This window comes from Grammomys surdaster, unplaced genomic scaffold (genome assembly GCF_004785775.1).
Source record: "Grammomys surdaster isolate TR1022 unplaced genomic scaffold, NIH_TR_1.0 125890, whole genome shotgun sequence".
Lineage (NCBI taxonomy): Eukaryota > Metazoa > Chordata > Mammalia > Rodentia > Muridae > Grammomys > Grammomys surdaster.
In genome coordinates, this window is record NW_021620715.1 from 14729 (window position 1) to 25458 (window position 10730).

General features: G+C 45.2%; 1 pseudogene; it reads left to right on the top strand.

Moving 5' to 3' along the window:
- The first annotated feature begins 2012 nt into the window (after positions 1-2012).
- Positions 2013-6498, top strand: LOC114608359 (annotated as a pseudogene).
- Positions 6499-10730: the final 4232 nt, after the last annotated feature.

Genomic DNA, 10730 nt, shown 5'->3' on the forward strand with positions numbered 1-10730 from the left:
ATATCTATATCATCTATATCTATATCTTTATCTATAGCTATATCTATATCTATCTATATAATCTATATCTATATCATCTATATCTTGTTTTCTTGATGCAATCTTCTGTTGATAGATAGATACATAGTTTATTTACATAATTTAGTTATTGTATATGTGCTGCAATAGGCATACATACAAATGTTCCTGAAGTACATTTACTTTTCTTTGTCTCTTTTAGCTTTTTAGTATGTAACATGTTAGAAAGGCAAATGTTAATTGTATGTATTGGAAGGAGGTTGTATATTCTAATGACTGTTTTTGAAATTTGACATCACTGTTGTTATCCTTGTAACCATCTATAAATCAATGTTACTGTTGTCACAAGTAGGGCCACTGTCTCAGGCTGGAAATCTAATTAGAGCTTTGTAAATGATGTTACATCCATAGCCTCTGCACAAAGCTCAGGGAATAGGTATGGGATGAATTTCCTCAGACATGATTAGGATTCACACCTCAGCATCCCGATACTTGATCCAGGTGTCCTCTACCACCTTCTTCTCCAGCAGGAGTAGGTCCTTATCTTAGATGCTTCCTGTTCACGAATATGCAAATTGTGTGAATCTGTTGTGGTAAATACAGGAATGTTCACAACCCCACAAAAACATAAACTCACTGTCCTCTATACAATCACTGAGTACACAGGACCTCACCATGGGATGGAGCTGTGTTATCCTCTTCCTGGTGGTAACAACTACAGGTAAGGGGCTCACAGTGGTAGACTTGAGGTTTGGCCATATATTCAGGTACTAATGATATTCACTCTCTTTCCCTCCACAGATGTTCTCTCACAGGTCCAGCTGTAGAAATCTGGGGCTGAGCTGGTGAGGCCTGGGGCCTCAGTGAAGATGTCCTGGAAGGCTTCTGGCTTCACATTCACTGAATAGTATATGGAGTAGGTGAAGCAAAGTAAAGGAAGTAGCCTTGAGTGGATTGGAAGGATTTATCCTGGAATTTGTGAAACTAACTCCAACCAAAACTGATTGTAGACACATTCTCCAGCTCAGCCTACATGGAGCTCAATAGCCTGATGTTTCAAGAGTCTGTGGTCTATGACTGTACAGGACACAGTGTTATAATCATATCCTGAATGTGTCAGAAACTCTTGAGGACCAGGAACCTGCCTTGGGCCTGAGATGATAGAAAGACTAACATTATTACTTCAGAAATAATCATTTTCAGTGTCTTCTTTTGCCTCCTGCTCACAGTCCTATAGTGACTTTGTCATCTTTGTAAATGGACATCTATGAATAAAGTGAGGCTGTTTTAGGGTATACCTGCTGTTCACCACAACTTGCTAATCTCTTCACCAGTAATCACCTCCATTGACATGTTTCTTATTTCTTAAAACATTAACAAGCCAAAAGAGTCATGATGAATGATAAAAATATCACTGGATTACAGGAGACCAGAACCTCTGTTGAAATTGTTGGGAATACTTTATAAATTGGACTTACAAAATCCATTATCAGTAACATCTGGACAAACAGACGCTCCTTTCATTGTCTTAAGTATTAAGTGACATCAGGTATGTTGTTAAATCTGGCTGTCTGTTCAGACAAAAGTTCTATTCTTGTCGAATGTGAGAAATATTTATTTCAGAATGCACAGTCATGTAAATATATGTCCAGCAGTTTATCCCAAAACTATTAAATTACTTTTTATAGAAATCCCTTACCAAAACAACTTATGCATGTGTTGATTGAGGTATGTTTTTAGAACATACATAAGTGTTTGCTCGATACTTACTTCCTCCTCAGTCTCAGTAGCCATCCCTATGATCACTCGCTTTTTCAGAACATGGACTAATACTGATACAGCACCAACTCTCATAGTCCATTGCATACCTGTTGTTCAGCTCAATAGGCTCATCTGCCATAGGGCAGACAATAAAGTATATTGAATCCTGTTGAGGTGACTTGTGGTAATTAGTATACTTGAAAATAGGTGCTCTCTTTGTTGCTTGTGACCAGATGCTGCTGAGGCTTGTGTCTTCCAAAAGGCTCAAAGACTTGGAAAGAGATGGCTTAACAGAAAAGGAGTGTGTGAAAGAGAAATTGAACTTACTGCGTGAATTCCTGCAAACAGAAATAAAGAACCAGTTATGTGACTTGGAAACCAAATTACATAAAGAGGAATTGTCTGAGGAAGGTTACCTGGCTAAAGTCAAGTCCCTTTTAAAGAAGGATATGTCCTTGGAGAACGGAACACTCTCTCTCACTCAAAAAGCCAACGGTTGTCCTGCCAATGGGAGCTGTCCAACCTGGAAAGCAGAAATGGCAGATTCAATCCAATCCCAGAGATCCAGGCCCAAGCTAGCATTGAGGCAGAGATCAAGGGAGGAACCAGACAGAGAAGCAAGATCAGGAACTCGCTCGGACATGGACGATGATGAAGAAAAAGATAAAAGACATTCCAGGTCCAGAAGCCAACCCAGAGATCTAGCTGCCAAACGGAGACCCAAGGAAGCAGAACCAGAGCAGATAGCTCCAGAGATTCCTGAGGACAGAGACGAGGATGAAAGGGAGAAGAAGAGACGAAAAATGGCACGTAAAAAACCGGAACCACTCACCATTCCCATACAGAGCAGAGTGGAGAGAAAAACCACTCAAAGCAAAAGTGTGATCCCAAAGGTCATCTCCCCAAAGTGCCCTGAGTGTGGCCAGTACCTAGATGACCCTGATCTGAAGTACCAGCAGCACCCTGTGGATGCTGTGGATGAACCCCAGATGTTGACCAGTGAGAAACTGTCCATCTATGATGCCGACTCATCTTGTTTTGATGGCTATGAAAGCTCTCCCATGCATAAGTTCACTTCCTTCAGTGTGTACTGCAGTTGAGGTCATCTGTGTCCCTTCGACACTGGTCTTATTGAGAAGAACGTTGAGCTCTACTTTTCTGGTTGTGCCAAAGCAATTCATGACAAAAATCCATCTCCAGAAGGTGGTATTAATAGCAAAAACCTTGGGCCAATCAATCAGTGGTGGATCAGTGGCTTTGATGGCGGCGAGAAGGTGCTCATTGGCTTTTCCACCACATTTACTGAATATGTTTTGATGGATCCCAGTGATGAGTATGCACCAATCTTTGGGCTGATGCAGGAGAAAATTTACATCAGCAAGATTGCGGTTGAGTTCCTGCAAAGCAATCCTGATGCTGCCTATGAGGACCTGATCAATAAGACAGAGACCACTGTTCCTCCTTCTACTATTAATGTGAACCGGTTCACAGAGGACTCCCTCCTACGCCACGACCAGTTTGTGGTGAGCCAGGTAGAAAGTTATAACGAAGCCAAGGACGACGACGATGAGACCCCCATCTTCTTGTCTCCCTGTGTGAGAGCCCTGATCCATTTGGCCGGTGTCTCCCTGGGACAGAGGCGAGCATCAAGGTTCAACATCATCAGTTCTCACAAGGAGAAGGACAAAGCTTCTACAAAAGCCACCACCACCAAGCTGGTCTATCAGATCTTCGACACTTTCTTCTAAGAGCAGATTAAGAAGGATGACAAGGGGGACAAGGAGAATGCCTTGAAGCGCTGCCGGTGTGGCGTCTGTGATGTCTGTCAGCAGCCTGAGTGTGGGAAGTGCAAGGTGTGCAAAGATACGGTTAAGTTTGGTGGCACCGGATGGAGTAAACAGGCTTGCCTCAAGAGGAGGTGTCCTAACTTGGTGTCCGTGAAGGAGGCAGATGATGACTAAGAAGCCGATGATGATGTGCCAGAGATGCCCTCACCCAAAAAGTTGAATCAAGGGAAGAAGAAGAAGCAGAATAAGGATCGCATCTCCTGGCTTGGGAAGCCTGTGAAGACTGAAGAGAACAGAACTTACTATCAGAAGATGACCATCGACGAGGAGACGCTGGAGGTCGGTGACTGCATCTCCATCATCCCAGATGATTCTTCCAAACCACTATATCTAGCCAGGGTTACAGCACTGTGGTAAGACAAGAATGACCAGATGTTCCACACACACTGGTTCTGTGCTGGGATGGACACAGTCCTCGGAGCCACCTCCAAACCCCTGGAGCTGTTCCTGGTGGGCGAGTGTGAGAACATGCAGCTTTCCTACATTCATAGCAAGGTCAAAGTCATCCTACAAAGCGCCTTCCAAGAACTGGGCCATGGAGGGAGGCATGGACCCTGAGACCACATTGCCAGGGGCTGAGGATGGGAAGACCTATTTCTACCAGCTCTGGTACAGCCAGGAATATGCAAGGTTTGAATCCCCACCCAAGACCCAGCCGACAGAGGACAACGAGCACAAGTTCTGCCTATCTTGTATCCGGCTGGCTGAGCTGAGGCAAAAAGAAATGCCCAAGGTCCTGGAGCAACTTGAGGAGGTGGATGGCCAGATCTACTGCAGTTCTATCACCAAGTTGGTGTTGTCTACAGACTGGGCGACAGTGTGTACCTGCTTCCTGAGGCCTTCACTTTCAACATCAGAGTGGCTAGCCTGGTGAAACGCTCAAAGAGGGATCCTGTGAATGAGAACCTGTACCCTGAGAACTACCGCAAGCATTCTGACTACATCAAAGGAAGCAACCTGGATGCTCCAGAACCGTATCGCATCGGTCGGATAAAAGAGATCCATTGTGGCAAGAAGAAAGGCAAGGTCAACGAGGCGGACATCAAGATCAGGCTGTACAAGTTCTACAGGCCCGAGAACACCCACAAGTCCATCCAGGCCACCTACCATGCCGACATCAACCTGCTCTACTGGATCGACGAGGAGGCTGTGGTGAACTTCAGCTATGTGCAGGGCCGCTGCACTGTGGAGTACGGAGAAGACCGGCTAGAGAGCCTCCAGGATTATTCCCAGGGGGTCCCGACCGCTTCTACCAAAAGCTTTGAAGACCCACCCAACCATGCCCGCAGCCCTGGGAACAAAGGGAAAGGAAAGGAGAAAGGGAAGGGAAAGCATCCGGTTCCAGAGCCCAAAGAGCCTGAGGCAGCCATCCAACTGTCCAAGCTTCAGACCCTTGATGTGTTTTCTGGCTGTGGAGGGTTATCGGAAGGATTCCACCAAGCAGGCATCTCAGAGACACTGTGGGCCATTGAGATGTGGGAACTGGCAGCCCAGGCATTTCGGCTGAACAACCCTGGCACCACGGTGTTCACAGAGGACTGCAACGTGCTTCTTAAGCTGGTCATGGGTGGTGAGGTGACCAACTCTCTGGGCCAAAGATTGCCACAGAAGGGTGATGTGGAGATGCTGTGTGCTGGGCCACCCTGCCAGGGCTTCAGTGGCATGAACCGCTTCAACTCCCGAACTTACACCAAGTTCAAAAACTGCCTTGTGGTCTCCTTCCTCAGCTACTGTGACTACTACCTGCCTCCATTCTTCCTTCTGGAGAATGTCAGGAACTTCATGTCCTTCAAGTGCTCCATGGTGCTGAAGCTGACACTGTGCTGCCTGGTTCGCATGGGCTACCAGTGCACCTTTGGTGTGCTCCAGGCTGGACAGTATGATGTGGCCCAGACATGAAGGAGGGCCATCATCTTGGCTGCAGCTCCAGGAGAGAAGCTGCCTCTGTTCCCAGAACCTCTGCATGTGTTTGCACCCCGTGCCTGCCAGCTGAGCGTTGTGGTGGATGACAAGAAGTTTGTTAGCAATGTTACGAGGCTGAGCTCCTGTCCCTTCCGAACCATCACGGTGCGAAATACCATGTCTGACCTCCCTGAGATCCAGAACGGAGCCTCGGCGCCCGAGATCTCCTACAATGGAGAGCCACAGTCCTGGTTTCAGAGGCAGCTGTGAGGATCACACTACCAGCCCATCCTCAGGGACCATATCTGCAAGGACATGAACCCACTGGTGGCCGCCCGCATGAGACACATCCCGCTGTTCCCGGGATCGGATTGGCGTGACCTGCCCAACATCCAAGTGCGTCTGAGAGATAGCCACATAGCCTATAAGCTGCGGTACACCTTACATGATATTAAGAACGGCTACAGCAGCAGGGGGGCTCTGCATGGAGTCTGTTCCTGTGCTGTAGGCAAACCCTGTGAAACTGAATACAGACAGTTCAGCACCCTCATCCCCTGGTGCCTGCCACACACTGGGAACCGGCACAACCACTGGGCCGGCCTCTATGGGCGTCTGGAGTGGGACGGCTTCTTCAGCACCACTGTCACCAACCTTGAGCCCCATGGGCAAGCAGGGTCGGGTGCTCCACGCAGAGCAGCACCGGGTTGTGAGCGTGCGGGAATGTGCCCGCTCCCGGGGCTTTCCAGATACCTACCGGTTCTTCGGCAACATCCTGGACAGACACCTACAGGTGGGTAGTGCTGTGCCACCACCACTGGCCAAAGCCATCAGCCTGGAGATTAAGCTCTGTCTGCTGGCCAGTGCTCAGGAGAGAGCCTCGGCTGCATTTAAAGTGAAGGGAAAGCTGCTACCAAAGACCCAGAGCCCCACATGCATTGACATTTTTAACCCTTTTAGTCCCATCGTTTGAAGTCTTGTGCTCAGTGTCTGTGGCCATGGCTGACACTAAGCTGTTTGTATGAGGTTTGTTTTGTGACCAAGCCGTGTAGTACTTTGTGCATTCTGAATTTTAAGGTTTTCTTTTGTTGTTGTTGTTTTTGTTTTTTATTCTGTATCCTATCAGATCTGCCACTGTACAGGGGGCAAGTGAGACTTGATATGTTGCAATATTTCTTCAAAATAAAGCACATCTATAAAGCAAAAAAAAGAAGAAAATAGGTGATGAGAATATATATATATATATATATATATATATATATATATATTCAGCTAGATTATGATTCTCATAACATTAGCATAACAGAGCCAGAGTATCCTAAATTTGAGTTTTTTAATACCCAAAGCCACATACCAGAGGATACAGAGAAGACCATTCGGTTCTTTTCATGTAGATTGGGAATAATCTGAGTTCATCCCATGATCATTTCATATGAAATTTAACAGCTGTTTTTTTATGAGATCTGTAACTATCAGATTATGACCATGATCTAATTGGTATTATCTAGGTTGTTTTGAAGCTCAGGACCAGATTCAATTAAAATAAATTACGATGCATTAAAGCACCATAGTTTTATCTATACAACTGGCTATATACATGATGTTACTATTTGCCTGATTGAGAATCTGATATTACTGAATTTGTGTAAACTTTCAATACCAGATATGTGTTTGTCCTAGCCTTGGCAAAAGAGGTTACTGTGATGTTATGTTCTTTGGATAGGTTAGCAATATTGAAACAAAATTTAGTAATGCCTCTATCACTGTAGTACCACTCTGTACCACTAGAAGATACGAACTCTCCAAATAAATTCCATCTATGTTAGACTGTGACTTTAGAGTTGCAGAATTACCCATAAGTGAACCAGTCTTCTGGCTGGCTAGTAAGGCTTGATCAAAGTGTGGGATGCTGGGTAAGTCTGTGAATCTGTGTGTGGTGTCATTATCTGTTCTCTTTGCCTCTTCCTCCATACCAAATGGAAAAGGCACACTGTCATTAGCCAGATTAAAATATAGTCTTATACTGAGTGATTTATTTGGCATTGATGGCAGGAGAAACTCAAACTGGGTTCCTCAGTCTCAGATATATCTAAATCTACATATTCATTGTCCTCATCTGGCCTCAGACTCACAGATATCTGTCTGCCTCTGCCTCCTGATTGCTAGGATTAAAGGTGTGCACTTTAATCCAGTTTCATTGTTAAATTGCTTAAACAGTCCTTGTTGTGAAGTAGTTCTCAAATTCATTGTTTTTAATAGCTGAGAAATACTCCATTGTGTAAATGTACCACATTTTCTGTATCCATTCCTCTGTTGAAGGACATCTGGGTTTCTTCCAGCTTCTGGCTATTATAAATAATATTACACGCGATTATTTATGACTGCTATGAAAATAGTGGAGCATGTGTCCTTGTTATATATTGGAGCATCTTCTGGGTGTATGCCCAGGAGTGGGATAGCTGAGTCCTCAGCTAATGCTATGTCCTATTTTCTGAGGAACTGCCAGACCGATTTCCATAGTGGTTGTACCAGTTTACAATCCCACCAACAATGGAGGAGTGTTCCTCTTTCTCCACATTCTCACCAGCATCTGCTGTCATCTGAGATTTTGATCTTAGCCATTCTGACTGGTGTGAGATGGAATCTCAGGGTTGTTTTGATTTGCATTTCCCTGATGACTAAGGGTGTTGAACATGTGCTTAGGTGCTTCTCGGCCATTCGACTTTCCTCAGTTGAGAATAGTTTGTTTAGCTCTGTACCCTGCTTTTAAATAGGGTTATTTGGTTGTCTGGAGTCTAATTTCTTGTGTTCTTTGTTTTTTTTTTCAGTTTTTTTTTATTTCTTTTTTTTTTTTGACCATGAAATGCTTTTTTATAGCATGTTTTACAAGGGGAGGGGGTAAGAGGAGCCAGGTGGTGGAAAAGTACAGAATCTTCTTGGCCTGTGCCTTGAAACATGTCATGGTCTATACGGTACACTGCCTTGAATTATGATCTACCTGCTGTTCTTCAGAAGATATGGTACACTGCTTGAGTTATGGTCTCCCTGCTATTCTTCAGAAGATATGGTACTCTGCTTTGAGTCTATCTGCAGTTGCTAAGCAGGATCTTGCAGTTGCCAAGCTTCGGGGGACATTGTGCAGGTGGGGAAAGGTAGGGGGTGAGGGTAAGGGCGAGGGTCCTGGCTTCTGGCATCTTCCCCTTCTCTGTTTAGTTAGAGACGGCGTCTTATGATCAATCCCAACTATGTGAATTTTGAATTTGGATGTCTAATTATGGGGGAGGTGTTAGACAAGTTCACAACCCCAAAACACTGATGTGAGACGAGTCACATTGATGGTCGAAGGCTTTAGGCTGTCGACGATGGGCAACGTCAAGGGACCCCGAGGTGGGTGAAAGTAGGGTGAGAGCCCTGTCTTAGGCCATGTAGGCTGCACCCACTCCCAGCACCACGCACTCCTTTTCGGCTGCATTGGGTGGGCCCCTGGGAAGTGGACCTACAATAATCCCGTCATTGGGCTAACTCACAGCCATCCTAGTCTCTTGTACATGTTCAAGTTTCCAACCATTTGTCAGTTTGGGGTGTAATATTGTCATAAAGGAAGGCTCCCCAATGTTAGCGGCCATATCAAGGGCGGCCTTGGTTTAGGAAAAAGCCAATTTTTGTTGGGGTGATCAAGAGGCCAAGCTCTCTAGCAAGAGAAACAAGGGCAAAGCCAGGCATACCAGGAACCCTTCTGGAGGGCGTGGAAGTCTAGGGGTCGACCATAGGGGGAGGCAGGGGAGCTGGCAGCTGTGTCAGTCTCCTGCAGAGTCACTTCTGGATCCTCTTCAATTTTCAGCTGATGGTAATGAACTTCAACTGTCTTCTTGATGGCAGAATCAACCTGGTTCCGTGGACGACAGTTCGCGGGCGACAATCTCTGTCTCACTCAATCTTGATGTTGTGCGCACGTCCTCTTGTGTTCTTTGTACATATTGGATATTAGCCTTCTATCGGATGTAGGATTGGTAAAGATCTTTTTCCAATCCGTTGGTTGCTGTTTTGTCCTAGTGACAGTAAAAGAACATACATGGTATGCACTCACTGATTAGTGGATATTAGCCCAAAAGCTTGCAATATCCAAGATACATTCACAGACCACCTGAAGCTTATGGAGAAGGAAGACCAAAGTGTGAGTGCTTCGGTCCTCCTTAGAAGGAATAACAAAATCCTCATTGGAGCAAATATGGAGACAAAGCGTGGGACAGAAACTGAAGGAGGGGCCGCCCAGAGACTGTTCCACCTGGGGATCCATCTCAATTGCAGTCACCAAAGGCAGATGCTGCTGTAGATACCAGAAAGTGCAGGCTGACCGTAGCCTGATAATAGCTGTCTCCTTAGAGGTTTGTCAGAGGCTGACATAAACAAAGGTGGATGCTCACAACTAGCCATTGAACTGATCAAGGGGTTCCCAATGGAGGAGTTAGAGAGAAGACTGAAGGAGCTGAAAGGGTTTGTGACCCCATGAGGAGAGCAACAATACCAACCAACTAGAGCTCCCAGAGTCTAACCCACCAGCCTGGGAGCACATAAGAAAGGACCCATGGCTCCAGCTGTATATGTAGGAGAATATGGCCTTGTCTGGCATAGTTGGGAGAGGAAGCCCTTGGTCCTGTGAATGCTGGATGCTACAGTGTGGAGGAATTCAATGGCCGGGAGGTGGGAGTTTGTTGGTGGGTGTGTGAGGGCACATCTTCATAGAAGTAGGAGGAGTGGGGATAAGATAGGGGATTTATGGATGGGAAGGAAATGAGGAAAGGGGATAACATCTGAAATGTTAATAAGACATCCAATAAAAAATTAATTTAATAAAAAAAGAGGTTTTTAGAACTACCAGTGAGTGTTCAGAACCGGCAGGGGGCAGTAGAGACTAGCTGTAGCCCTTAGTAGACTTGGGAGTTGATCGAAATTTCATCTCTTCAGTATGGTGGAGTCAAAAGTTTCTGGATTTTTTTTTTGCATTTTTGATATTACAATGCATTTTTATTATTTGTGCATGCATTCAAATTAAAAGTGAAAGGCAAATGCATTCTAAAGGGAGAATATGAATTTCCTACAGCAGTAATTCCTGATCATGTTAATTTATCTGTCCGTATTTATTAACAAATCTTTCAAAATCTACTAAATTAGAGGATACATGATTGTTTATATGTTGATTATATC